Source organism: Aethalodelphis obliquidens, unplaced genomic scaffold, assembly GCF_003676395.1.
Source record: "Aethalodelphis obliquidens isolate GAN/ISIS:26980383/991018 unplaced genomic scaffold, ASM367639v1 scaffold42, whole genome shotgun sequence".
NCBI classification, from domain to species: domain Eukaryota; kingdom Metazoa; phylum Chordata; class Mammalia; order Artiodactyla; family Delphinidae; genus Aethalodelphis; species Aethalodelphis obliquidens.
In genome coordinates this window covers 11,275,581-11,302,571 of record NW_020837986.1, presented here as the reverse complement: position 1 = coordinate 11,302,571, position 26,991 = coordinate 11,275,581, and the positions used below count along the sequence as shown (strand labels likewise).

The 26,991-nt window shown below is 44.7% G+C and overlaps 1 pseudogene; it reads right to left on the bottom strand.

Annotated features, from left to right (window-relative positions):
• Nucleotides 1-15,432: 15,432 nt before the first annotated feature.
• LOC113605042 (S-phase kinase-associated protein 1 pseudogene) overlaps nucleotides 15,433-26,991 on the bottom strand; it is a 29,062-nt pseudogene continuing 17,503 nt past the window's right edge.

The window sequence follows — 26,991 nt, the reverse complement described above, 5'->3', positions numbered from 1 at the left end:
CATCAGAACAAAAGTGTCCTGCTCCAGAATAAGCCTAGTGAGAACCTCCCACTGAAAATTTAAGACTCCATGCTCCCAATGCAGGGGGCCCAGGATCGATCCCTGGTCAGGGAACTAGATCCTATATGCATGCTACAATTAAGAGTCTGCATGCCACAACTGAAGAGCCTGCATGCTGCAACTAAAAGATCCTGCGTGCTGCAACGAAGATCCTGCACGCAGCAACAAAGATCCCACATGCCACAACTAAGACCCAGCACAGCCAAACTGATTAATTAATTTTTAAAATACTTAAAAAAAAAAAGAAACAGTAGAGAGAGAGTCCATGGCCCCTTTACCTGGTTTCCCCCAATGGTAACATCTTGCAAAACAATGTACAAAATCACAATCAGGATATTGACGATGATACGGTCAAGATACAGAACATTTCCATTACCACAAGAATCCCTCATGTCACACCCACTTCTCTCCTATTCCTACCCCCTTCTGAGCCCCTGGCAACCACTAATCTGTGGTCCATTTCTATAATTTTGTCATTTCAAGAATGTTATATAAATGGAATCATACACTGTGTGACCTGTTGGGATTGGTTTTTCCACTCAGCATAATTCTCTGGAGATTCATCTGGGTTACTGCATCTGTCAATAGTTCAGTCCTTTTTACCCCTGAGTAGTATTCCGTAATATGGATGCACTACTTTGTTTAATCAGTCGTCTACTGAAAGACATCTGGTTTGTTTCCAGTTTTTGACTATTACAAATAAAGCAGTTATGAATATTTGTGTACAGATTTTCATGTGAATATAAGTTTTCATTTTTTAGGGATAAATGCTCAGAAGTGCAATTGCTGGGTTGTATGGTAATTGCATGTTCAGTTTCATGAGAATAAGTTGACAAACTTTTCCAGAGAGGCTGTACCACTTTACTTGCCCACCGGCAATGAAGGAGTGATTCAGTTTCTCCACGTCCTTGCCACCATTTGGTATTGTCACTATTTTTTATTTTAGCCATTCTGATAGATGTATAGTAATACTCATGTGGTTTTAATTTGCATTTCCCTAATGGCTAATGATGTTGAACATTTTTTTCATATGTATATTTGCCATTTGTATATCCTCTTTGGTGAAATACCTCTTTCATGTCTTTTGTCCATCTTCTAATTGAACTGTTTGGAGTTTTTTTTACTGTTGAGTTTTCAGAGTTCTTTATATATTTTAGATACCAGCCCCATGCTGTATGTATAGTTTGCAAATATTTTCTCCTATTCTATAGCTTGTCCTTTTATTCTCTTTCTCTCTCTCTCTCTCCCTACTTTTTTTTTTCACCATGCTGTGTGGTTTGTGGGATCTTAGTTCCCCAACCAGGGATTAAACCCAGGCCTACGGCAGTGACAGCACCAAGTCCTAACCCCTGGACCACCAGGGAATTCCCTTTTATTCTCTTAACAAGGACTTTTGCAAAGCAAAAGTTTTCGATTTTGATGAATCCGATTATCAATTTTTTGTTTTATGGACCATGCTTTTGTTTTTAAGCTAAGAATTCTTTGCCTAGTCCTAGATCCCAAAGATTTTTTCCTATGATGCTTTCTAAAAGTTTTATAGTTTGCATTTTACATTTAAGTCCATGATTCATTTTGGGTTAATTTTGGTATAAGGCGTGAGGTTTAGTTTGAGGGGTTCTTTTGTCATTGTTGTTTTTTGTTTGTTCGTTTACTTGTTTTGCCCATGAGTTTTCAATTGTTCCAGCACCATTTGTTGGTTATCTTTCCTCCACTGAATTATTTTTGCACCTTTGTCAAAAATCAATTGGGCACATTTATTTCCATCTATTTCTGAGTTCTCTATTCTGTTCCATTGATCTATGTGTCTGTCCCTACAGTCTTGATTACTGTAGCTATTAAGTCTTGAAAGCAAGTTAACTGATTTCTCCCATTTTATTCTTCTTTTTCAAACTTGTTTTAGCTGTTCTAGTTCCTTTGCCTTTCCATATAAATTTTAGCATAATCTTGTCTATATCTACTAAAAAAAAATCTTACAGGAATTTTGGTAGGAATTATATTAAACCATATATCAGTAGGAATTATATTAAACCATATATCAGTTTGAGGATATTGATTCTTCCAACCCAAGAACATTGTATGTTTCTCCATTTATTTAGATCTTCGTTTTCTCCCTTATCAGTGTCTTGCAGTTTTCAGCATACAAGTCCTGTCCATATTCTGTTAGATTTATACCTAAGTATTTCTTCTTCTTTTTCTCCTCTTCCTCCTTCTGAATGATATTGCGTTTTTAGTTTTGGTATCCATGTGTTCGTTGCTAATGTATAGAAATACCATTGATTTTTGTGTGGTTCTTTTATATCCTGCTGATATAAGATTACTCTTGCTGAACTTACATATTATGGAAGCTTTGTTTTGTTTTTGGTAGATTCTTGGAATTTTCTATGTAACCAATCATGTCACGTACAAATAGGGACATTTTATTTTTCCTTTCTGATCTGTATGCCTTTTATTCCTTTTGCCTTACTGCAACTGACTAGAATGTCCAACACTGTATTGAATAAGAATGATGAGAATAGACATCCTTGCCTTGTTCCCGATTTTAGGCGGAAAGTATTATCTTTCACCATTAAGTACATTAGCCATAGACTTCTTTGTAGATGCGCTTTATCAAGTTGAGAAAGTTCTTCTCTATTCCTATTTTTCTAGTGTTTTTTTAAAAAATCATGAACAGAGTTGAATTTTGTCATGTGCTTTTTCTGATATCAGTTGATCTCATGACGTTTTTCTTCTTTAGACTGTTAAAACAGTGGATTACATTGATTGGTTTTGAAATATGACACCAACTTTCCATCCTTAGAATAAGTCCCACAGTTATTTTAATTATTACTGAATTCTATTTGCTAAAACGTTGTTAAGGATTTTTGCATCTATATTCAGGAGGAATATTGGGCTGTAGTTTTCTTTCTTTGTATGTCTTTGTCTGGTTTTGGTATCAGGATAATATAGCTTCTTAAAATGAATTGGGAGGTGTTCCCTCCTCTTCTATTTTATGGAAGAGATTGTGTAGAATTAGTGTTAATTCTTCTTTAGAACTTTGGTAGAGGGAATTCCCTGTCAGTACAGTGGTTAGGACTCCGCCCTTCCACTGCAGGTGGCGCAGGTTCCATCCCTGGTCAGAGAACTAAGATCCCACAAGCCATGTGGCGTGGCCAAAAAAAAAAACAAAACAAAAAAACCACTTTGGTAGCATTCTCCAATGAAACTATCTGGGCCTGGAAATTTCTTGAGAGTTTTTAAATTACGAATTCAGTTTCCTTAATAGTGTTAAAAAATAAAATTCAACTGAATTAATTTTAAAGATCTTATTGGGGACTTCCCTGGTGGCACAGTGGTTAAGAATCTGCCTGCCAATGCAGGAGACATGGGTCAAGCCCTGGTCTGGGAAGATCCCACATGCTGCGGGGCAACTAAGCCCGTGTGCCACAACTACTGAGCCTGTGCTCCAGAGCCCACAAGCCACGACTACTGAGCCCACATGCCACAAATACTGAAGCCCACGTGCCTAGAGCCCATGCTCCACAACAAGAGAAGCCACTGCAATGAGAAGCCCATGCACCACAACAAAGAGTAGCCCCCACTCGCCGCAACTAGTGCACAGCAATGAAGACCCAACACAGCCAAAAATTAAAATTAAAATTAAAAAAAAAGAAAGTTCTGTTTTAAAAAAATAAAGATCTTATTGGCTTTACTCGATGATTCATGAATCAGGCAGCATCCCATCTGGCAGACAGAAAGGAGCTCCAAGGAGCTATACAAAATCAAAGACTTTTATAGGCATGAGGGAGCAGGACAAGGAAATTAAATTTTCCTTTAAGGGATGTTAGGGTCCATCAGGCATATTACCTCACTAGCGCTGACCTGGTGATTCCTGATTAACCTGTTTAAGATTCTATTTCTGGAAGAGGCCGAAATTGTAATTAAGTTTCTGTTTGATGATGTGGAACTTAACATAAATGACTCCATTTGGGGCCTGTTGTCTTGATTTTAACAATAGTTATAGGGCTGTTCAAATTATCTATTTCACATTAAATGAGTTGTGGTAGTTTGTGCTTTTTGAGGAGTGGACCATCTTGTTGAAGTTGTCAAATTTATGTGTGTAGAATTATTTGTGTTCTTATTATGCTATTTCTTTCTTCCAGTTTTATTGAGATATAATTGACAGACAGCCCTGTGTAAGTTTGAGGTGTACAGCATGATGATTTGACTTAGAAACATCATGAAATGATTATCGCAGTAAGTTGAGAGAACATCCATCATCTCATATAGATACAAACTTAAAGAAATAGAAAAAAATATGTTTCCTTGTGATGAGAGTTCTTAGGATTTACTCTCAACAACTTTCATGTATAACGTGCAGCCATGTTAATTGTATTTATCGTGTTGTACATTACACCCCTAGTACTAATTTATCTTATAACTAGAAGGCTGAACCTTTTGACTGCCTTCATTCTATTCCCCCTCACGCACCCCCTCCTTATGCTCTTGATGTCTATGTGGTCTGTAGTGATACCCCTGTTTCATTACTGATATTGGTAATTTATATCTTTTTTGTCAGCCTTCCTAGAGGTTTGTCAATTTTATCAACCTTTTCAAAGGGCTGGCTTTTGGTTTCACTGAATTTCTGTATTGTTTTTCTGTTTTCAACTCATGGGTTTCTGGTCTTATCTTTACTGTTTCCTTCCTTCTGCTTGCTTTAGGTTTATTTCGTTCTGCTTTCTCTATGTTCTTGAGGTAGGAGCTTAGATTATTGATTTGAGACTTTTCTTCTTTTCTAATGTATGCATTTAGTGCTGTAAATTTCCCTCCCAGCAATGCTTCCACACAAATGTTAATATGTTATACTTCTATTTTCATTCAATGTAGTTTTTAAATTTTTATTTATTATTTTTTGGCTGTGTTGGGTCTTCATTGCTGTGTGTGGGCTTTCTCTCTAGTTGTGGCGAGTGGGGGCTACTCTTCGTTGCAGTGCGCAGGCTTCTCATTGTGGAGGCTTCTCTTGTTGCGGAGCACGGGCTCTAGGCACACAGGCTTCAGTAGTCACAGCACGCAGCCTCAGTAGTTGCGGCGTGCGGGCTTAGTTGCTCCATGGCATGTGGGATCTTCCCGGACCAGGGATCAAACCCATGTCCCCTGCATTGGCAGGCAGATCCTTAACCACTGCGCCACCAGAGAAGTCCTCAGTGTATTTTTTAATTTCCCTTGAGACTTTCTCTTTGACCTAGGGACTACAGATATCCTCAATTTTCTATAAAAAAGTTTGCTATATGCTGCTTCACTTTTATGAAAGACCAACTAGTACCTATTTTCACTAATTAAAGAAATCCCAAAAAGTATTTTCACTTTTACAAAAAAAGGAAAAGAGCGAAAACAGCGTTCAGCCTTTGTTTTGCAGCAAACTATTATAGAGGCAGTGCGCACACCAAGCAGCAAGAATGGCACCTCCAAGCTCCTTCCCCAGGAACTATACTCAGCATCTCAGCATCAAGCCGCCATAGCTTTGACCTGTGTCTGTGAGCATCTGTGCTTTATCTTGACTTATTTTGTGCATCTACTAGTAAAATGTGTCCTAAGGTAATTGCTTGTTTGCTTTACACCATTTTGGCTTAGGAAAAGTTTCATAGGAATGCTCTACTTTCAGACAGCAGGGAAAACCTGCATTTAAGAAGTGTATTGTTGAGTGTTCAAGTGTTTGATATTTTCCCATTATCTTTCTGTAATTTGATTTGTAAGTTTGATTCCATTGTGATCAGAGGACACACTCTGTATGATTTCAATTCTTTTAAATGTGTTAAGACTTGTTTCATGACCCAGGATGTGGTCAATCACAGTATATGTTCTTTGGGCACCTGAAACGAATGTGTATTCTTATGTTGTTGGGTGGATTATTCTATATGTGTCAGTTAGCTATTTTGGTTGATGATGTTGTTTAGGTCTTCTATACTCTTGCTGATTTTCTGTCTAGTTCTATCAATTTTTCTATAATTATAGATGTGTCTATTTGTCTTTTCAGTTCTATGAGTTTTGCTTCACATGGTTTGCAGCTCTATTGTTCCCTGCATGTGCATTTAGGATTGCTTTGTCTTCTTGGTTGATTGACCCTTTTATTATTATACGATGAAAAAGAAACAAACAAACAAAATCAGGGAGGGGAAGAGATTCCTTATTAGTGCCAGATGGGGGTGGAATCCATGTGGTTTGGGGGAGGGGTTGATTCATTTTCTTTTTAAGTTTACTACCAGATTGATAAAAATAAAGTGTGATAATTGTTAGTTGCCTGTTGGTAATGCCGTGGGGAAGTAGGCCCCCTCATACATTGCTTTTCGTGTTGTACATTGGTCCAACTTTCATGGGCAATACTCTGGTAATAGCTAACAAGATTACAAACTCATACACCCTTTGACCAAGCAGTTCCACTTCTAGGAATTTTTCCCAAAGTGTAAGCACACGTGAGTGAAATGACGTTAAGAGCAAAAGATTGGAAATACTCTAAACGTCATTCAGTAGGATACTTGTTAAATAAATGATGGTACAGTCCACGTGGTGGAATACTTTGGCAGCCACTTTTTTTTAAAAAGGAGATGTTTATCTATAGATATAGAACGATCGATTGTCAAGATAAAATGTTAAGTGAAGAAAAAAGAAGGCAACTTGCAGAACGGTGTGCCTAGTATGTTATTCTGTAAGTGGAAAAAAACACACAAACAGGGCTTCCCTGGTGGCACAGTGGTTGAGAGTCCGCCGGCCGATGCAGGGGACACGGGTTCGTGCCCTGGTCTGGGAAGATCCCACATGCCGCGCAGCGGCTGGGCCCGTGAGCCATGGCCGCTGAGCCTGCGCGTCCGGAGCCTGTGCTCCGCAACGGGAGAGACCACAACAGTGGGAGGTCCGCGTACCGAATAAAAACAAAACAAAACAAAAAAAACAGGTTTTTGCCTATATATGAAATATATAGAGATAGATAGATACATACCTACATATATATCAGGCTGGGTACACAGACAACCGCTACCAGTGCTTGGAGCGGGGTGGTGAGGAGACCTGTCCCCGCCCACTCTGCTGAAGGCCAGAGTGGACAAATAATTGTCAGACGCCCTTCCCCCAGGCCAGGCGGGAGTGGTGGGCTCTGGGGAGGCCGCGGGGCACCGGAAACAATAGGCAGAGACAGGCCAGGCCCTGTGGCCTCCCCCCCTCCACCCCCCACCACCCCCACCCCCGCCCTTTGAACCTGCCCTTTCAGTGTTTGCTTTTGCAGACACTTAGGTCCCCAGCTTGGAGGGTGGAGAGGGGCGGAGAGGGAAGGAGCCTGCCCATTGGCTAAAGGGTCCTCTAGACTGCCTTGCTCAGACTCTGAATTAATTGGGAGGCTGTGAGATGCGGGAGTGGATTTCAGACGCTGAGGACGCCCGCTGATGGGAGTGAGATAGAATGATGCAGTTCTCTGGAGACCTCCCCCACTGCTGCACCCCATCAGGGTGTCTCCCCAGCTCCCTAACTCCTTCCACGCCGCTAATTCCAGGCCCCCTCATGTTTGTAAATGCCCCTCGGGTCTGCCTTGATGTCACTGCTGGGCGGCAGAGTACAAAAATGGGGGGATTTCTTAGAGATCTTGGAACAGTCCCTCCCCTCCCCCGCCCCTCAGTTCTTCTTATCCCAGACTGTTCTGCGTGGTGAGGGGGCCGACGAGAGTCCCGGGAGCTGGCTGCGGCCACCCACCGACATGTTTCTCCCCTTGCAAGAGCCCTCCAGATCCAAAGAATACAAGGGAATGTTCTTCACTAGCAGAGTGCCCTGAGTCTCAGTCTTTCCACCTGTAAAAAGGGGATGGATTGGGAAGGAGGTGCGACTATATTGCCGAAATTGTCTGATTATGTGTCTGTCCCACTACTCGCAGGAGGGTCAGGAAAGTGTCTGGTTTTGCCCACTGCTGTATTCCCAATGCCTCGCTCAGTGCCTGCCACACAGAAGGCACCCAATATTTGTGGAATGAATTACTGCTCTCAGATGTCTGCTTAGGAGCCCAGCTTGTGGTGTCTCTTCAGCCCACAGACCTGGCTGTCCTTGCGGGGTGGGGGGAGGTCAGGAGCTCCCTGAATCCAGGTCTCTCATGTCCCGGACAGAGGCTGGAGCCTTCCCCAAGGGGGCTGAATGTCCTCTTGGGTCAGTTCCCACTCCAGTCCGGGCTTCCACGATCCTATTCTAACATTTGCTGGGACCCTAGGAATCCAGCGGCGTGGGATGTTCCTACTCCTTTTCATTTCTCAGATGATCCTTTCCCTCGCGGAGAGATAGACATTGCCTAAGGAATTCCACAGAGGAATACAAGCTGAACACAGGATGCTGTGCGAGCTTGAATCAGGGCTACCTGGCTCAGTGTGGCCAAGGGTCAGGGAGGAGGTCCTGAAGCGAGATCTGAGGCAGGAAGAGTTCAGCAGACAAAGAGGGAGGAGGAAGTTCCCCAACCCGCTGCCCCCGCGCCGGGCTCCTTTGGCTGGGACTCCTGACAGCACCCCGCCTCTGCGGTCCGCCTCTCTCTGGCTGGAGCCAACCTTTACCCCGCAATGCCAGGAGAGGGCACCCTGTTCCTAGCTTTGGCTTCAGCCTGCCGCAGTCCTGTGATCTCACACAAACCTCCCAGCTTCCCTGGAACACAGGCAAAATGCACTTTATGCAGCCTCTCACAGAAGAAACTAAGACTCGGAGAAGTTTGATGGACATAGCTAGTGAGTAGCCTTTTGACTTGTTTCACGTGCCTTTAGCCGGTGCAAGTATCTGCTCTGAGTGTTGATAGTGACACCCTGTATAATACTAGTCAACATTCGAGTACTTCCTATGCACCACCCTATATGTAGGTGCTGTAGTTATACCCCATCTTATAGATGAAAACCTGAGGCTTATAGTGGTTGATCTGCCCAAAGTTAGGAAGCACCAATGATGTCTGATCGAGAACCTCTGGTGATAAGCACTGTGCTACTCTGCTTTCCCATCATGCTCTCTCCTACACCCCACCACCCTGCATTCATTTGAGAGTGCTAGAATACAAGAAGGAACAAGAAAAGACCCTGGGGCTTCCCTGGTGGCGCAGTGGTTGAGAGCCTGCCTGCCAACGCAGGGGACACGGGTTCGAGCCCTGGTCTGGGAGGATCCCACATGCCGTGGAGCAACTGGGCCCGTGAGCCACAACTACTGAGCCTGCGCGTCTGGAGCCTGTGCTCTGCAACAAGAGAGGCCGCAACAGTGAGAGGCCTGCGCACCGCGATGAAGAGTGGCTCCCGCTTGCCGCAACTACAGAAAGCCCTCGCACAGAAAAAAAAATGAAGACCCAACACAGACAAAAATAAATAAATTAATTAATTAATTTCAAAAAAAAAAGAAAAGACCCTGCTCCCTGGAGTGCCATCTTAAGTGAACATGTGTGTGTTTATGCGTGAATACAGTACAAACCCTCACACACATGTCCATTCACACCTGTATACTTTCCTCACCATCACACGCAAATCCACATACACACACATATTCACTCATACATATTCACACTCTCCCATACTCACTCACACATATTCAGCCACTTGCCCACACTCTGTTAGGTGTTAGATCAGATGTGCTTTAACTGCCAGGGCTCTGGGGTCTGAGGAATGTTGAGCCAGTGATCTGTGAGCTGTTTGTGAAGCCCTTCCTTTCCTCTTCCCTTGCATTCATTCCACAAACATTGCTGGCGTCCACTCAGGGGCAGGCTACTGCGGAACACAGATGACTCAGACCTGGCCCCTGCCTTCAAGGAACTTCCTTCCTGTGGGGAAAAATACTCACCAAGCCCTTCCATACAGATCACTGATGCCAGGGCAGGTCTGAGCAGAGGGTCCAGAATGGACGGAGAAGATAACGCATCAGCCTTGGGCTGTGGAGTTTTCTCAGAGGAAAGGCACCCATCTGGGTCTTCAGAAAAAGCCAGGCAGAGAAAGCAGAAAGAAACCTGCCCAGATGTGGGAATATTTACATAGTCGTGGCAGAGTAAAAAGAGAGGGGGGAAATAGCAGCTAACATCATGAACTGTTTCAGACCCTTATTGCAGATAATCCTGTTTAACCCCCTCAACAAGCCTATGAGATAAAAATCATTATTAACTGTATTTTTTTTTTTTTTCCACACCACGCAGCTTGCGGGGATTCCAGTTCCCCGACCAGGGACTGAACCTGTGCCCTCAGCAGTGAAAGCACAGAGTCCTAACCACTGGACCACGAGGGAATCCCCTTAACTGTATTTTATAGATAAGGAAACTGAGGGAAGGAAAACCCAGCTGGTAAGCTGCAGAGTAAGGGTCTGAACCCAGCTCTGCCTTGCTCAGGGTGTAGGCTCTTGGCCTCATAGCTCTGCTGCTTTGGCCTTGATCACTTCTGTTTCCCACACATATACACCCTCCCTCTCTGTCCCTCTGGCCCTGAAGGGGACACTCACACGTGCACCAACATGGCGTCACCCTCCCTAATCCCTCCAAAACTCATCTCAGTACCCTGGTGATTCTTTTAACCAATGTACAGTGCTGTTCTGCCCAAGAAGAACTTCCAGTGCGCCCTCAGGCATCACACAGTTTTGTTTTGCTTTTGGTCCCCAGCTTTGTAAAATGTGTTATATGTGCCCCTAAATTCCTCACAGATGACTGAAAGCTCAGAAGGCTGTGACCTCCTTCAGGGCAGCCACCAAACCTTGGGCACCTCTGCATCCCAGCATCCAGCTCCAGGGCTGGCCAAGGGCAGCTACCCGGTTAAGGTTTGTGGACTGGAATGGATGAGACGTAAATTTGAACAGAGATTAGAACATGGTAGTCTTTGGGATGTTTGCCTCCTAAACTGATGTTTTCTAATGTTTTGAATTAGTTGCCAATTTTTTTTTTTAATTAAGGGAATTCACATGGCAATCCATATTTCTACCTTCTCTTTTAAAAATTATCAGATCTGGCCACTGCGACTACGTTGTCATATAGCAATGGGTACGTGAGCTATATATTAGTTGTCTTCTTTAGATGGTGTATAAGCTCTCCAGGCCAATATATATCCCCGCCCCTGGCCCACTTCAGTTGTTCTGCCAGTCTGATCTCTGACTTGAAGTTTTCTCAATGGTCCGGGATCATCCTAATGAACGTTGGTTGTCGTTCGCATTTGCACAGCGCCCACTGGTCTTTGCCCCTATGCTGGACGTCCCCACGTTGCACAACTTCCTGAATTCATGAGTTGGTTATAATTTACCTATCTTCTGGTTGCCAACCTGGATCCTAGTAGTAATCCCTTAGACTCAAGCTTCTGGGATGGATCCTCACAGCCTCCCTGTGAGGTCGGCAGAGCTGAGATCCTTACACATATTACAGAAAAGGAAACTCAGGGATGAGCATTTGCCTGAATCATCACGGAGTCAGCAGCGGATGAGAGCCAGCCTAGAGCTAAAGAGCTCACACCCAGATAAGGAGATTGATGAGCCAGTGGTCTTGTGGTATGAGGATCAGATGGTGAGGGTTGTGCTCTGAGATCCTTGATCTTGGGGGTAGAAGAGCAGGGTCCAGAAGGAGGACAAAGAGCTTGGCATCACCTCCCCATATGGGACACTGAGGCTAATTGTGGGTAATTCTCTGCCCTGGCATCTGGTTATCTATTGCTGTGTAGCAAACCACCCATGTTTAGTGGCATAAAACAACAACGATCATTTTTTATTATTATCTTTTGGATTAGGGAGTTGATTGGGCTCAGCTGGGCAGTTCTTTTTCAGGGTCTCTTGTGTGGTTGCAATCAGACAATGGCTGGGCTGGTGCCACTTGAAGGCCTCCTCACTCACGTGACTGCCAGTTGATGCGGACTGTCAGCTGGGATCTCGGTGGGGCTGTCAGCAGGAAACCTGCACATGGTCTCTTCATGTGGCTTGGGTTTCCTCATGGCATGGTAGCTGCGTTACAAGGTTGAGCGTGCCAAGAGAGAGCCAGGCAGAAGTTGTATCACCTTTTTTAAAAAACTATTTTTTTAACTGCACTTTATTTTTTTTGTTACAGTATTTTTATTTTGAGTTTTTATTTTTTTAATTTTTTTATTAATTTTTATTGGAGTATAGTTAATTTACAATGTTGTGTTAGTTTCTGCTGTACAGCAAAGTGAATCAATTATACATATACATATATCCACTCTTTTTTAGATTCTTTTCCCATATAGGTCATTACAGAGTATTGAGTAGAGGTCCCTGTGCTATACAGTAGGTCCTTATTAGTCATCTATTTTATATATAGTAGTGTATATATGTCAATCCCAATCTCCCAATTTATCTCCTCCCCCTAGAACTATTCTTAAAAATTTTTTAATCTAGATTTATTGAGATATAATTGACATATAACATTGTCTAAGTTTAGGGTGCTCAATGTGATGATTTTTTTTTTTACATCTTTATTGGAGTATAATTGCTTTACAATGTTGTGTTAGTTTCTGCTGTATAACAAAGTGAATCAGCTATATGTATGCATATATCCCCATATCCCCTCCCTCTTGAGCCTCCCTCCCACCCTCTCCATCTCACCCCTCTAGGTCGTCACAAAGCACCAAGCTGATCTCCCTGTGCTATGCAGCAGCTTCCCACTAGCTATCTATTTTACATTTGGTAGTGTATATATGTCAGTGCTACTCTCTCCAATGTGATGATTTGATACAGGATATATTGTGGAATGATTACCACAATAAGGTTTGTTAATACATCATTCACTTCACATAACTACCAATAATTTTGGGGGTTGTGGTGATGGTAGTGGTGAGAATATTTAAGATCTATTCTCTTAGCAACTTTCAAGTATACAGTACAGTACTGTTAACTCTAGTCACCCTGCTACACATTAGATCCCCAGAACTTACTCATCTTAAAACTGGAAGTTTATACTCTTTGACCAACATCTCCCCATGTCCTCCACCCCCAGCCTTCCAGAAAGGCGACCACCATTCTATCCTATTTCTATAAGTTTGACATTTTTAGATTCCACATATAAGTGAGACTATACAGTATTTGTCTTTCTCTTTCCAACTTATTTCACTTAGCATAATACCCTCAAGATTCATCTGTGTTGTCCCAAATGGCAGTATTTCCTTCTCTTTTATGGCTGAATAATATTTTTACATATATAATATATAAAATATTATATATATACAATAACACACACATATATATTACATTTACTTTATCCATTCATTCATCGATGGACACTTAGGTTGTTTTTTTTGTCTTGGATGTTATATGTATCACCTTTTATGATCTAGCCTTGGAATTCATATGGCATTATTTCCACCACACTGTTAGTTGAGGTAGTCACAAAGACCCACCCAAGATCAAGGTAAGGGGCCACAGACTCTACCTCTTTTTTTTTTTTTTTTGCGGTATGAGGGCCTCTCACTGTTGTGGCCTCTCCTGTTGCGGAGCACAGGCTCCGGACGCGCAGGCTCAGCGGCCATGGCTCACGGGCCCAGCCGCTCCGCGGCATGTGGGATCTTCCCGGACCGGGGCACGAACCCGTGTCCCCTGCATCGGCAGGCGGACTCTCAACCACTGCGCCACCAGGGAAGCCCGACTCTACCTCTTGATTGGAGAATGGCAAGGTTCTAGAAGAGCATGAGGGATGGGAAATATCGTCAGATGCCTGGAGTCAAATGCCTGGATTAGAATCCTAACTCTACTATTTATGGTCCTGAGTCTCAGTTTTCTGATCTATAAATTGGTGCTAATAATAGCACCTGCTTCATGTGATTGTTGTGAGGATTGAAAGAGATAAGGACCCAAAGTGCAGGGTACCTGGCACATGGCCAGTGCTCAGTGGGTATCACTGTTGCTGGGACAGCTCATCTCACTAAGCTCTGACCAGCGTAGTTTACCACCCCCAGGCCATTGCCTGTTTATGTGTGAAGAAGCCTGGAAGTGTGTTCAAAGATGTGTGTGCAAGTGGGTCCATGGGCACATGCCCACAGGAGCTGAATGAACGAGTGTGTATGTGTGTCAGTGTGAGTGGGTTTACAGGTAGAACCTGGGTAGAGGTCTGCCTGTGTACACGAGGCACATGCAGAACCATGGATGTGCAGGAATGTGCGAAACGGGGAGTGAGAACGACTCAGGCCAAGGATGCGTGTGTGTCGCAGGTGTGTGTAATTAGTACTGGGGGTGGGTAGATTGAGCCATGAGGGCATACAAGAGTGTGAGATAGGCCAAGCATATGTGTTAGGTTGTGTGGCTATGTGTGTGTGAAAATGTGTTTTCCAGAAGGTGCCTGTCCATGCTTGATGCTTGCAAAAAAAGAAAGTGTAGAAACAAAGAAAGCTTTCAGAACTTTCCAGGGATGTTCGAATCAAATGAACTCCTGGGGACTATACCAGCTGGAAAGGTGAGGCGAGCCAGGTGGAGGGGCGTGGAGAAAGGCTTTTCTGAGGTTCATAATCACGCTTGGGCTGGGATCCAGGGGTCTGTTAGGGCTGCTTCCCACACACTCTTGCCTCTTGAGCTTGGATGACAGCTATGTATCTGGGCCTGCCTCCTCCTCAGCCCCATTGCTATTAGTAGATAATTTGTTCATTCAGTCAACGGATATTTATTGAGAACCTACTGCGGGCCAGGCACTGTGCTAGAGCAGCGGTCCCCAATCTTTTTGGCACCAGGGACCAGTTTCATGGAAGACAATTTTTCCACGGACGGGTGGTGGCACGGGTGGTGGGCGGTGGTTCAAGGCCATAATGCGAGCGATGGGGAGCGATGGGGAGCGACAAATGAAGCTTTCCTTGCTCGCCTGCTGCCCACGTCCTGCTGTAAGGCCTGGTTCCTAACAGGCCGCGGACCGGTACGGGTTTGTTGGCCGGGGATTGGGGACCCCTGTGCTAGAGGCTGGGGATATAGCAGTGAACAAAGCCCCTGTTCTAGAGGACGTCCTACTGGGGGGACGTTATACACATAAACACATGTATCATGCACAAGTGTAACATCAAGTGGGGGTGACTGCCATAAAGAAAACTAAAAGGAATGGGGTGACTTGGGAGGTGGGAGATACTCTAGAGCAGGGATCCCCAAGCCCCGGGCCATGGCCCGGTACCAGTCCGTGGCATGTTAGGAATCCGACTGCACAGCAGGAGGTGAGTGGCGGGCGAGTGAGGGAAGCTTCATCTGCCGCTCCCCATCGCTCCCATCACCGCCTGAACCATTGCACCACCCTCTCCCCCACCCGGGTCTGTGGAAAGTCTTCCACAAAACCGGTCCCTGGTGCCAAAAAGGTTGGGGACCGCTGCTCTAGAGGATGTCATAGCCTCTCTGAGGGGCAGAGAGCTGAGGGTGTCTGGGGGAAGATGTTTTAGGCAGAGGGAAGAGCAAGCACAAAGACCTTTAGGTGAGAATGTGCTGGCACACTCCAGGAATGAAGAGGCAGCCGTTGAGGTTGCAGTGCAGTGAACTAGGGGCAGAAGGGAGGAAATTGGGTCATACAGCTGCCAGGAGATGGAGGACCATGAACTTTTGCAAGAGAGGACAACCCTCCTTCTCCTTTCTCTTCTCCACTACCCTCATGTGGTAGCTTCCTGGGGCTGCTGTAACACATTACCATGGACTTGGGTTGCAAAACAACAGAAATTTATTCTCTCACAGTTACGAAATCCAAATAACGGAAGTCCAAAATCAAGGTGTCAGCAGGGCCACACTTCCTCTGAAGACTTGGGAAGAATTCTTTCTTGCCTCTTCCAGCTTCTGGTGGCTCTAGGAGTTCACTGGCTTGTGGCTCTATCACTCCAGTCTCTGCCTCAGTCTTTTTTTTTTAATATAAATTTATTTGTTTATTTTTGGCTGCATTGGGTCTTCGTTGCTGTGCGCGTCTTTCTCTAGTTGCAGCGAGCAGAGGCTACTCTTCGTTGCGGTGCATGGGCTTCTCATGGCAGTGGCTTCTCTTGTTGCGGAGCTCAGGCTCTAGCCTCGTAAGCTTCAGTAGTCGTGGCATGTGGGCTCAGTAGTTGTGGTGCAAGGGCTTACTTGCTATGCATGTGGGATCTTCCCGGACCAGGGCTTGAACCCAGGTTGCCTGCATTGGCAGGCAGATTCTTAACCACTGCGCCACCAGGGAAGCCCTCTGCCTCAGTCTTTACATGGCCTTCTCTTCTCTCTCTGTCTCTTTCCTCTTTTTGTCTCTTCAATACTTGTTATTGGATTTAGGATTTAGAACCCACTGGATAAACTTATCTCCGTAACTTAATTGCATCTGCAAAGACCCTTTTTCCAAATAAGGTCACAATTACAGGTTCTGGGATTAAGATGTGGCTACATCTTTTGGGGGCCTCCACTGAACCCACAGTACTTCATTTTCCCGGGATCTAATGCAGGGTCACGTGGGCTTCTCTGAGTTTCAGTTTCCACCTTTGTCTTTTTTTTCTTTTTTGGCCATGTCACACAGCTCACAGGATCTTAGCTCCCCGAACAGGGAGTGAATCCACGCCCTCGGCAGTGAAAGCACAGAATCCTAACCACTGGACTGCCAGGGAATTCCCTTCAATTTCCACCTTTGTAAAAGAGGACAATAACATAGATTCCTAGGGTTGTCAAGAGGGAGAGATGAAATCATGAATGTAAAATGCTTTCTATAGTTCTTCGCATATAGTAGGTGCTCAACTTCGAATTTTTATTATTTGGTAGATGTTTCATGAAATTAATCACTTTATCAAGTTTCTTTTTTTAAAAAATAAATGTATTTTATTTATTTATTTATTTTTGGCTATGTTGGGTCTTTGTTGCTGTATGCCGGTCTCTCTAGTTGTGGCAAGCAGGGGCTACTCTTCATTGCGGTGTGTGGACTTCTCATTGTGGTGGCTTCTCTTGTTGCGGAGCACGGGCTCTAGGCGTGTGGGCTTCCATAGTTGTGGCTCACAGGCTCAGTAGTTGTGGCTTGCAGCCTCAGTAGTTGTGGCTCGTGGGCTCTAGAGCACAGGCTCAGTAGTTGTGACACACGGGCTTAGTTGCTCCACGGCATGTGGGATCTTCCCGGACCAGGGCTCGAACCCATCTCCCCTGCATTGGCAGACGGATTCTTAACCACTTCACCACCAGGGAAGCCCTATCAAGTTTCTTGATTCTTTTGAGTCCAGAGCCTATACTAGGCACAATGGCAGTCAAAAAGGAAGGGGTAGGCCCAGCATTGGATACCCCTTCTGAGTCTTCTCTGGTTGGCAAAGTGTAACCACCACCTTCACCCTTTGTGATGGTTAATTTTATGTGTCAATTTGACTGGGCCATGGGTGCCCAAATTAAACTTTATTTCTGGGTGTGTCTGTGAGTATTTCCAGATGAGATTACATTTGAATCAGTGGACTCAGTAAAATAGATTGCCCTCCTAATGTGGGTGGGCATCACCCAATCCACTGAGGACCTGAACAGAATGAAAAGTGGAGGAAGAGAGAATTCATTTCCTTCCTGATTTCCGCTTGAGCTGGACATTGATGTTCTCCTGCCCTTGGACTAAATTACACCACCAGCTTTCCAGGGTCTCCAGCTTGCCAATGACAGATCACGGGACTTCTTAGCCTCCATAACTGCACGAGCCAATTCCTTATCTCTCAAGTTACTGATACTGGGTTGTGGTGAAGGAAACTCCCGGTGTTTATTGCAGGACCCAGCAGGAGTACAAGCAGCTCATGCTCAAAAGACCTGAACTCCATGATGGCTTTCAGGGAAGTGTTTTTAAAGGCAATATATAGGGGTGAGGGCTACAGGATTCATGAGTTTCTTCTTTTTTTTAATTAAATTAAATTAATTAATTTATTTATTTGGCTGTGTTGGGTCTTAGCTGCAGCATGCGGGATCTTTCATTGCAGCACATAGGCTTTTTGTGGCGGCCAGCAGACTTCTCTAGTTGCGTTGCACAGGCTTCTCTCTAGTTGTGGTGCACGGGCTCCAGAGCACACGGGCTAAGTAGTTGTGGTGCGTGGGCTTAGTTGCCTCGCGACATGTGGGATCTTAGTTCCCCGACCGGAGTTCAAACCCGTGTCCCCTGCATTGGGAGGAGGATTCTTAACCACTGGACCACCAGGGAAGTCCCTCATGACTTCCTTCTGATTGGTTGGTGGTGAGGTAACAGGGCGGTGTTTTGGGAAACTCAATCATCAACCTTCTGGTTCCAGCCAGTCTGGGGTCTAATGCTTGCGTTTAGTGCATAGTCACTATCTCGCACCTGGGGAAGGGGAGGGGAGGCTTAGTTCCTGAAGAACAGCTCAAAGATATCCTTCAGATTGTTATGTATATCCCTTGAGGAGGAACTAGAACTCTGTTTTATTGCTGAACTACTGTCATTACTTTTCTTGGTTTTCTGCTTTTCCTTTGTTTCTGCATTTCCTCCCTTCCCTAATAAGTAGCTGCCTATGCCTGCTCTTTGGAACTCTGGGGAGGCTTAGGAGACTAAAGGCTTTTTCTACAAAAAAGAAATGGTGACACAAAGGGGCTTTTGTACCCAGGAAGGCCCTGCTTGGTCCCTCTCTCTCTCTCTCTCTGTCTCATATACCCTATTGCTTCTATTTCTCTGGAGAGCCCCAATACAGATTTTGATACTGAGGGTAGTTTTAGAGGAACAGACCATTAAGGATGAGTTTTCTGAATTGGTTCTGGGGTTCCTGAAATTGGCCTTCTAATCTCTTATTACTCTATTTTCTGTAGTAAAGAGAGCAGATCATCTATGGTGTGATTTGGCAATAGAGGTACACAAATTACCTGCATTGGATACTCCTAAGCAACCACTTGTAAGAAGCAGGGAGCTGGGTGACTATGTATATAAGAGTTTCAAACATTTTTGGGAAACTAATTATTACAATTACCTTGTCTGGTTGCTTCTGATGTCACTGGACAAAGTGGTGCCAGAAAAGAGAGAGTTCATAGGTTCAGATTCCTAGCTTCAAGCGTTGCATAAATGACCTAAGAGTTTCTCTCTTTTTTAAAAAATTAATTAATTAATTTATTTATGTATATTTTTGGCTGCGTTGGGTCTTTTTTGGTGCGCGCGGGCTTTCTCTAGTTGTGGCGGGGGGGGGGTGGCGGTGGCTACTCTTCATTGCATTGCACAGTCTTCTCATTGCGGTGGCTTATCTTGTTGCGGAGCACGGGCTCTAAGCGCTCGGGCTTCAGTAGTTGTGGCTCGTGGGCTCTAGAGCTCAGGCTCAGTAGTTGTGGCGCCACGGTCTTAGTTGCTCTGCAGCATGTGGGATCTTCTGGGACCAGGGCTCGAACCCGTGTACCCTGAATTGGCAGGCGGATTCTTAACCACTGTGCCCACCAGGGAAGTCCCCGACCTGAGAGTTTCTATGTGTGTCCTGAAGGAACGAATCTCTTATCTTCTGTTGCCAAGGGGCTGAAACTATTGAAAAATCAAAGGCAGAATCTCGGCCTGAGAGGGGCTGAGTTACAATGTAAGCTGAACTCCCAGCCTCAAAGTGTGTCTACTATTAATAGTAAAGTAGTAAAGTAGTAAAGTGAGGGCATTGATTGGGAAAAAATGGGATCCTGTAAGTTAGAATGGAGATGTGTAAAGGACCCTGATGGAGCTGAAGACATTGAACTGCTAAATTCTAATGAGTCTTCTCTGCCAGTGGAAGAGATGTCCCCACCCCACAATGGTATCTGCCTTTACAAAGCCAGCTGAGGGGATTAACGCTGCACAGATTGAGGAAACTCTAATGGCCTCCCCTGAGGCAGTTGCCATGCAACATAATGCTGATTCTCTTCAGAACTCATCCCACCATCCTTTGCTTCTAGACCTATAACTAGATTCAAGTCCCAGCAGACCTCTGAAGGTGAAGTACAATATGTAAACCATGGACTTAATCGGCCAGTTTGAGCCAAATAAGAAGGAGATGGAAGGGAATGCAGGAAGGTGGTTAGACTTCTTGATTTTATGGGAAGGGACCACAAAGCTATTCAGCTGCAAATGTGCTCTATTCTTGAAAGAATCCATTACCCTACAGGTGATTCAGAGACCACCAGGGCTGCCTCCTCAATTTCCAAAGGATGGAGGGGTCATTGCCTCACTTTCAGAGGACAGATGACCTCTGGAGTTAAGTGGGGGCTTGACTCCTGCCTGGCAGAACCCTGGGGACAGGACCCCGCAGGCCCCGCAAAACTGAGGGGTAGGATGTTTACCCCAGTGGGCTTGGAGGGCAGAGTACGGAGCCAAAGAGGATTATTCTCGAGACTTAGGGTCTCCTGGAGATTACCTTGCCAGATTTTGGACTCACTTGACACCCTTCAGGCCTTCCTTATTCCCTCCTCCTCCCTTTTAGAGGGGGGATGTCTATCCTGTGTCTGTCCCACCAATGTAGTTTAGAAGCACATATCTTTTTGGTTTTACAGATTCACATCTGGAGCACAGTTTGCCTCCTCAGGATGAATCATACCTGGAGTCTCAGCCATATCTGATTTTAGATGATATTTAGATGAGACTTTGGATTTTAGGGTTGATGCTGGGACAAGTTAGGACTCTTGGGGCTATGGACAAAGAATGCTGCCTGCCATTTCAATAAACAAAGGATGTTGCAGCCAAAAAGCCATCAGCCACTACAACAGCCCCCCAGTGGTGTACCCTGAGGGGAATTCAAGATGGGGAAAAACAGGATACTTGCCCTAGATTATTAAGATGCATATTGAAGGAATAATTTCAATGAGCCCAGACTCTTGCATCTTGATTTTAGGACTTTAGAAAAGCACTAAAATCATTAGTTTGAGATGTCTGGGGTTTTTTTGTGATTAGCAGTAATCTTCTGATGTTCCACTACATGTTTTTTTGTTTGTTTGTTTTTGGTTTTTTGGGTTTTTTTCTCAGCAAAAACTATATATCCTGGCTCCTCCCTTACCTCTTTGGAAGAGTCCCTCAGAGCCATCTGAGGAACTGTATCCTGGGCTTAAGTCCTCAGTAAGTCCTCCTAATAAAACATAATTCTCAACTTTTAGGTTGTGCATTTTTTTTCCAGTGGACAGGCTGTTGAGATGGAATGAATATTTTGCATTTGAGAAGGACATGAATTTGGGGGGGAGGGAGGGGCAGAATGTTATGGACTGAATGTTTGTGTCTCCCCCAAATTCATAGGTTGAAATCTAAACCCAGTGTCATGGTATTTAGAGGTGGGGGTCTTTGGGATGTAATTAGGTCATGAGGATGGAGCCCTCATGAATGGGATTAGTACCCTTATAACAAGAGGCCAAAGAGCTAGCTTGCTCTTTCTGCCATGTGAGACCTGGAAGAGGGCCCTCTCTATAACCTCACCATGCTGATCTCAGACTTCCAGCCTCCAAAACTGTGAGAAATAAATTTCTGCTTTTTTAAGCCACCTTGTCTATGGTACTTAGTTATGGCAGCTCAAACTGATGAAGACACACTTAATCAGGAAAACACAAATTAAAACTACAACGAAAACTAATTATACACCTATAAGATTGGTAAAAAAATGAACAGGTGCTCATTTAAAAGTGTGTTGATGAAAGATCAACTAACAATCAAGCTAAGAAGAAAAAAAGAGAACTTTATTCAAGCCAAACTGAGGATTATAACCCAGGAGACAGACTCTGAGGGGCTCTGAAGACTGTTCAACCTGTCAGGAGCTAGAGATACAGTTTTATACATTTTTGAGACAAAGAATTATCTATCATATTGACAGGTTGACATTATACATAAAGTTCATCAGAGATGTTTATGTCAGGTATGCATGTAAAGAGCAAGACTTTAGGTCAATGTGACCCCTGTACAGGATGAGAAAGAAATATTAATCTTAAAAATTATAATGCGGACTTCCCTGGTGGTGCAGTGGTTAAGCATCCACCTGCCAATGCAGGGGACTCAGGTTCAAGCCCTGGTCCAGGAAGATCCCACATGCTGTGGAGCAACTAAGCCCATGCGCCACAACTACTGAGCCTGCACTCCAGAGTCCACATGCCACAACTACCGAAGCCCATGCACCTAGAGCCTGGGCTCTGCAAGGAGAAGCCACCTCAATGAGAAGCCCGCGCACCACAAGGAAGAGTTGGGTTTCCCTGGTGGCGCAGTGGTTGAGAGTCCGCCTGCCGATGCAGGGGACACGGGTTTGTGCCCCGGTCCGGGAAGATCCCACATGCCGCGGAGCGGCTGGGCCCGTGAGCCATGGCCGCTGAGCCTGCGCGTCCGGAGCCTGTGCTCCGCAACGGGAGAGGCCACAACAGTGAGAGGCCCGCGTACCGCAAAAAAAAAAAAAAAAAAGAGTAGCCCCTGCTCACCGCAACTAAAGAAAGCCTGCACGCAGCAACAAAGACCCAAAGCAGCCAAAAATAAATAAAAATTTAAAAAATAAAATAAAAAACTGAATAGTAAAAAATAAAAAATTATAATACTGGTGTCAGAAGAAAGGGACTTTCTCAAAGTTTGATTACATCCTCCCACCTTGAGGAGGTCTGGTTAATGTATAATGCGGATGCACATTGCACATTGGGAAAAGCCTGTCACAAATGGGAGCATGTTATGTGTGTGTGTTTTTTTTCTTTTGCTCAGGCATGTTTACTAAGGTTGTGTGTGTTTCAATTCTGACTTAGTTTGATTGTCCTCCCATTGAGAAATTTATGATTTTTCCTCATTAAGTGAAAAACAAGCACGGACTGAGAAAAGATATTTACAATACATATATCTGACCAAGGACTCATATACAGAAAACATAAAGAACTTCTATAAGTTAATGAGAATAAGACAAATCCAGTTAAAAGAATAAAATGAAGAAAGAATGAGCAGAAGACGAACAGGCACATCACATAATTAAATATCTCAATGGCCAATAAGTGTATAAGGATGACTCAACACTATCACTCATCAGGGAAATATATATAAAACCAAGAGATACACTAATCAGAATGGCTAAAATTAGGAAGACTGATAATGCCATTGTTGGCGAGGATGTGGAGCAACAAGAACTCTCCTACATTGCTGGTAGGAGTGAATATGAGTACAACCACTTTGGAAAACTGGCAGAATCTATTAAAGCTGAACATATGCATACCCTACGACCCAATACTTCCACTTTTAGTTCTATACCTAAAAGAGAGAAATGAGTTCCTATTTTCACAAAAAGATTAGTTCCCAGATGTCTATAGTAACTTTATTCATAATAGACCAAAACTGAAAACAATTCACCAACTAGAGAATGAATAAACTAATTGTGGTATATCATACAATAGAATTCTATACAGTAATAAAAAGAACACGGCTTCCCTCGTGACGCAGTGGTTGAGAGTCCGCCTGCCGATGCAGGGGACACGGGTTCGTGCCCCGGTCCGGGAGGATCCCACATGCTGTGGAGCGGCTGGGCCCGTGAGCCATGGCCGCTGAGCCTGCACGTCTGGAGCCTGTGCTCCGCAACAGGAGAGGCCACAGCAGTGAGAGGCCCGCCTACCGCAAAAAAAAAAAAAAAAAAAAAAAGCACAAACTACAGGTACACCTGAAACATGGATGAATATCAGATACTATTTTGAGTGAAAGAAGCTAAACAAAAAAGATCACATACTGTGTAGTTCCACTTGTATGAAGTTCAAGAGCAGGCAAAACTAATTTATGTTTATGGAAGTTAGAATAGTAGTTACTTTGGTAAGCGGGTGGGGGACTCTGAACTAGGTAGGGGAGCCTTCTAGTGGTCTGGAAATATCTTAATCTGGGTAGTGGTTGTATGGGGTTTTCTTTGTTTGTTATTTTTAAAATTTTTTAGCTGCACCATGCAGCTTGTGGGATCTTAGTTCCCCAACCAGGGATCGAACCTGGGCCCTCGACAGTGAAAGCAAGGAGTCCTAACCGCTGGACCACCAGGGAATTCCCAGTTATATGAGCACTTAGGACAAGTACATTTTATTTACTTAACTGTATGATCTATTTTAATGAAAACACTAACAAGTCTGTCGGTACCAAGTGTTGGCAAGGATGGGGAGCACTAGGACTTCTCATGCTTCAGTGGTAGGGGAGGAGTAAATAGGTGTAACCTCTTGGAGAGCCATTTAGCAATAACTTGCAAAGTTGAAGGTGTGCATTCCCTTTGACTCACCAGTTCCATTCCCAAGTCTATAACTGAGAGAAATTCACACATTTGCACAAGAAGACATGTGTACAGTGCCATTCATTGCATCATTGTTTGTAAATGCAAAGTATTAGAAGCAACCTGATATCCATCAACAGGATAATAAAATATGATGTACTCATACAATGTAATTATATATACCAGCTAGGTTAGAAAGAAGAGGTAAGAGAATCATAGGTAGTAAATCTAGGAGGGCCTCAGAGCTCAAGGTTTTAGACATAATGAAATTGAGGCTCAGAGAGGTTGACTGATTTGTCTAAGGTCACACAGTAAATTAACAGACAAGTCAGGTTAGGCCTAGTTTTTTCCAACTCCCAATCCAGTACTCATCCCTGGGGATACAAAAGGAAATTAGTTGTAATCTCTGCTTGGGAAACTTCCTTGGGGGCAACAGGCACAAATATGGAGAAGTAAGCACAATCTTGCTTTGGATGTAGTGACACTCTTCCCACAGGGACATTCAGTGCCATGCTCAGGGCCAGGTTGCCCCATCACAAACTACCTCTCTGAGACCATGCCAGGATTGCTCAGGGACCCTCCGCAGGTACTCCCACCAGAGGGGGTTGGGGCAGAATGAGGACATTGGCTCCAGCCTCTTGCACTAAGATTCTCACCCTATCAGGATCTGAATTCAGTTCCTGCCATGGCCGCACTCTTGTCCTGCCTCCAGCACTCCCACCCTCAACCATACCATCACCACTTGCTGCTCCAGGCTCCCCTACCCCTAGCCCCTCTCATATCAGTCCCTATCTAAATGTTTCCTCTATAGCCTCTGAACCTCTATTTTCCATACAAAATACACTTCTTGACCTTCCCAGAATTCCCCTTCCTTCAGGGCCTCTGTAGTCCCCCTCCAAAGCCTTCAGAAAGGATACTGCTTCCCCTAGGGCCCTCTCAAACACAGGCCCCTAGTATCCTGACCACCACGTGCATCTCAGAACCTTCTTCATTCCCCAGGGCTCCTTCTTCATTGTTGCTTCTAATGAAGGATATTAATCATCCTTTTTAGCCACCCATCATCTGAACTCCTTTCCTCTGTTTGGGGAAAATCCCCTGCCTCTGAAACAGAGCCCGGCTACCATACCAGGAACTAGAAATTCCACCCTTGCTGCTAGGGTATAGTCATATGCCCTAGGCTCCACCAGTCAGACACTCACAGGTCTACAGAGACTATGGGGCAGCCATGTCTGGGCTGCTGCTGGCAACAGTGCTGTTTTCATAGGGCCAATTCTGCCCCACGTTGTAGGGCACTGACCTTAGCTAGGTAGTCTCCAAGCCTGGTTCTCCCTACATCCAGGAGATTCTGTGAGTTTGATTTTGGAGAGACAGCAGTGAGCAGCAGCTGGAAGTGAGACTGGGATCAAACCCTGGCCGTGGCAGTGAGAGCGCCAGATCTTAACCACTAGACCGTGAGGGCCAGCAGCTGAAGTCTGGGCCCCAGCTCCTGTCTGCCTTGAAAAAAAATTTTGACAAGGAGACAGAAGGTAGAGAGGAAAGTAAAGCGTTTATTAGAAAAACAGAGTACATGCCGACAGACTCAGGGGTGAGCTTAGGAAAAAGTCACACCTTTGGGAAGTTTAAATCATTTATAAGGGGCAGCCTTCCATATCTTTGTTTTCCTCTGGCCAATTGGCTTGTTTTCTTTTTACCCCATCACTGATTTGTCTCAGGGCCCTCCCTTATGTGTGTGCACGTCCTTTAACCAAGATGGATTTTAGCACAAGGGCCTTTGGGGGAGTTAGCACAACTTATTATGGTCTGGTGTCCCCTCCCCTTTTGACCCCCAAGGAGCCTTTCTGTGCATATGCAGTCAAGGCCTCCCTGACCCCAAGGGTGAGGAATATGTGACCTCTTGATCTTTTTTTTTTTTTTTTTTTTGCGGTACGCGGGCCTCTCACTGTTGTGGCCTCTCCCGTTGCGGAGCACAGGCTCCGGACACGCAGGCTCAGCAGCCATGGCTCACGGGCCCAGCCGCTCCGCGGCATGTGGGATCTTCCCGGACCGGGGCACGAACCCGTGTCCCCTGCATCGGCAGGCGGACTCTCAACCACTGCGCCACCAGGGAAGCCCAACCTCTTGATCTTTTACTCAAGCAGTGCTTAGCCTTTCTCTGCCCCTGCCATTACTGTTATCTTAAAATGTCCACAGGAGACAAAGTCCAGCTATTTTCCGAGGGCCCCCATAGGATATTGAATATAGTTCCCTGTGCTATATTGTAGGACCTTGTTGTTTCTTGATCTTTAAAATGGAAAGAATGTTGTCCAAAAAACTTTTGGCTCCCTGTGTACCAATGCCGAATAGAAATATGGAGACAGAGATTTGGAGGAAAAGAATTAGAGAGGCTTTTTATTTCTCTGCCAGGCAAAGGGGAAGACATGGTAGGCTAGCGCCTCAAGAACTGTGCCCCCCCTCTCCTGGGGAATTACAGGGGGTCTTACAGGTGGAACTTACAGTCCAGGGTAAGTGATAAGCATCAAAGTGGGAAAGGTCTTGCATTCTTCTTCTTGCAATATTTTAAAACAGTCACCACTGGCGTCAGGCAACCCGGTAATTGGGTCTGTTCATCTCTGGGTTATCAGCCTGCGACCTTCTTTCTGAAATGCAGCTATGTGAGGTGATTTGCTACAAGAGAGTGCAGGGAGAGTAAATACCAGGTGCATGGTGTAAATTACACAGAATTAGGGGGTGACAGGGGCAGGATGTAATTTACACCGAGTTAGGGGGTGACAGGTTAACTTTGTGAAGGACAAATCTAGTTACAGACACCACAGATTAGTAACAGTTAAAATAAAACTAGGATTGATTAACTCTTTCAGGCCAGTTTATGTTTCTTCTCTAGCCT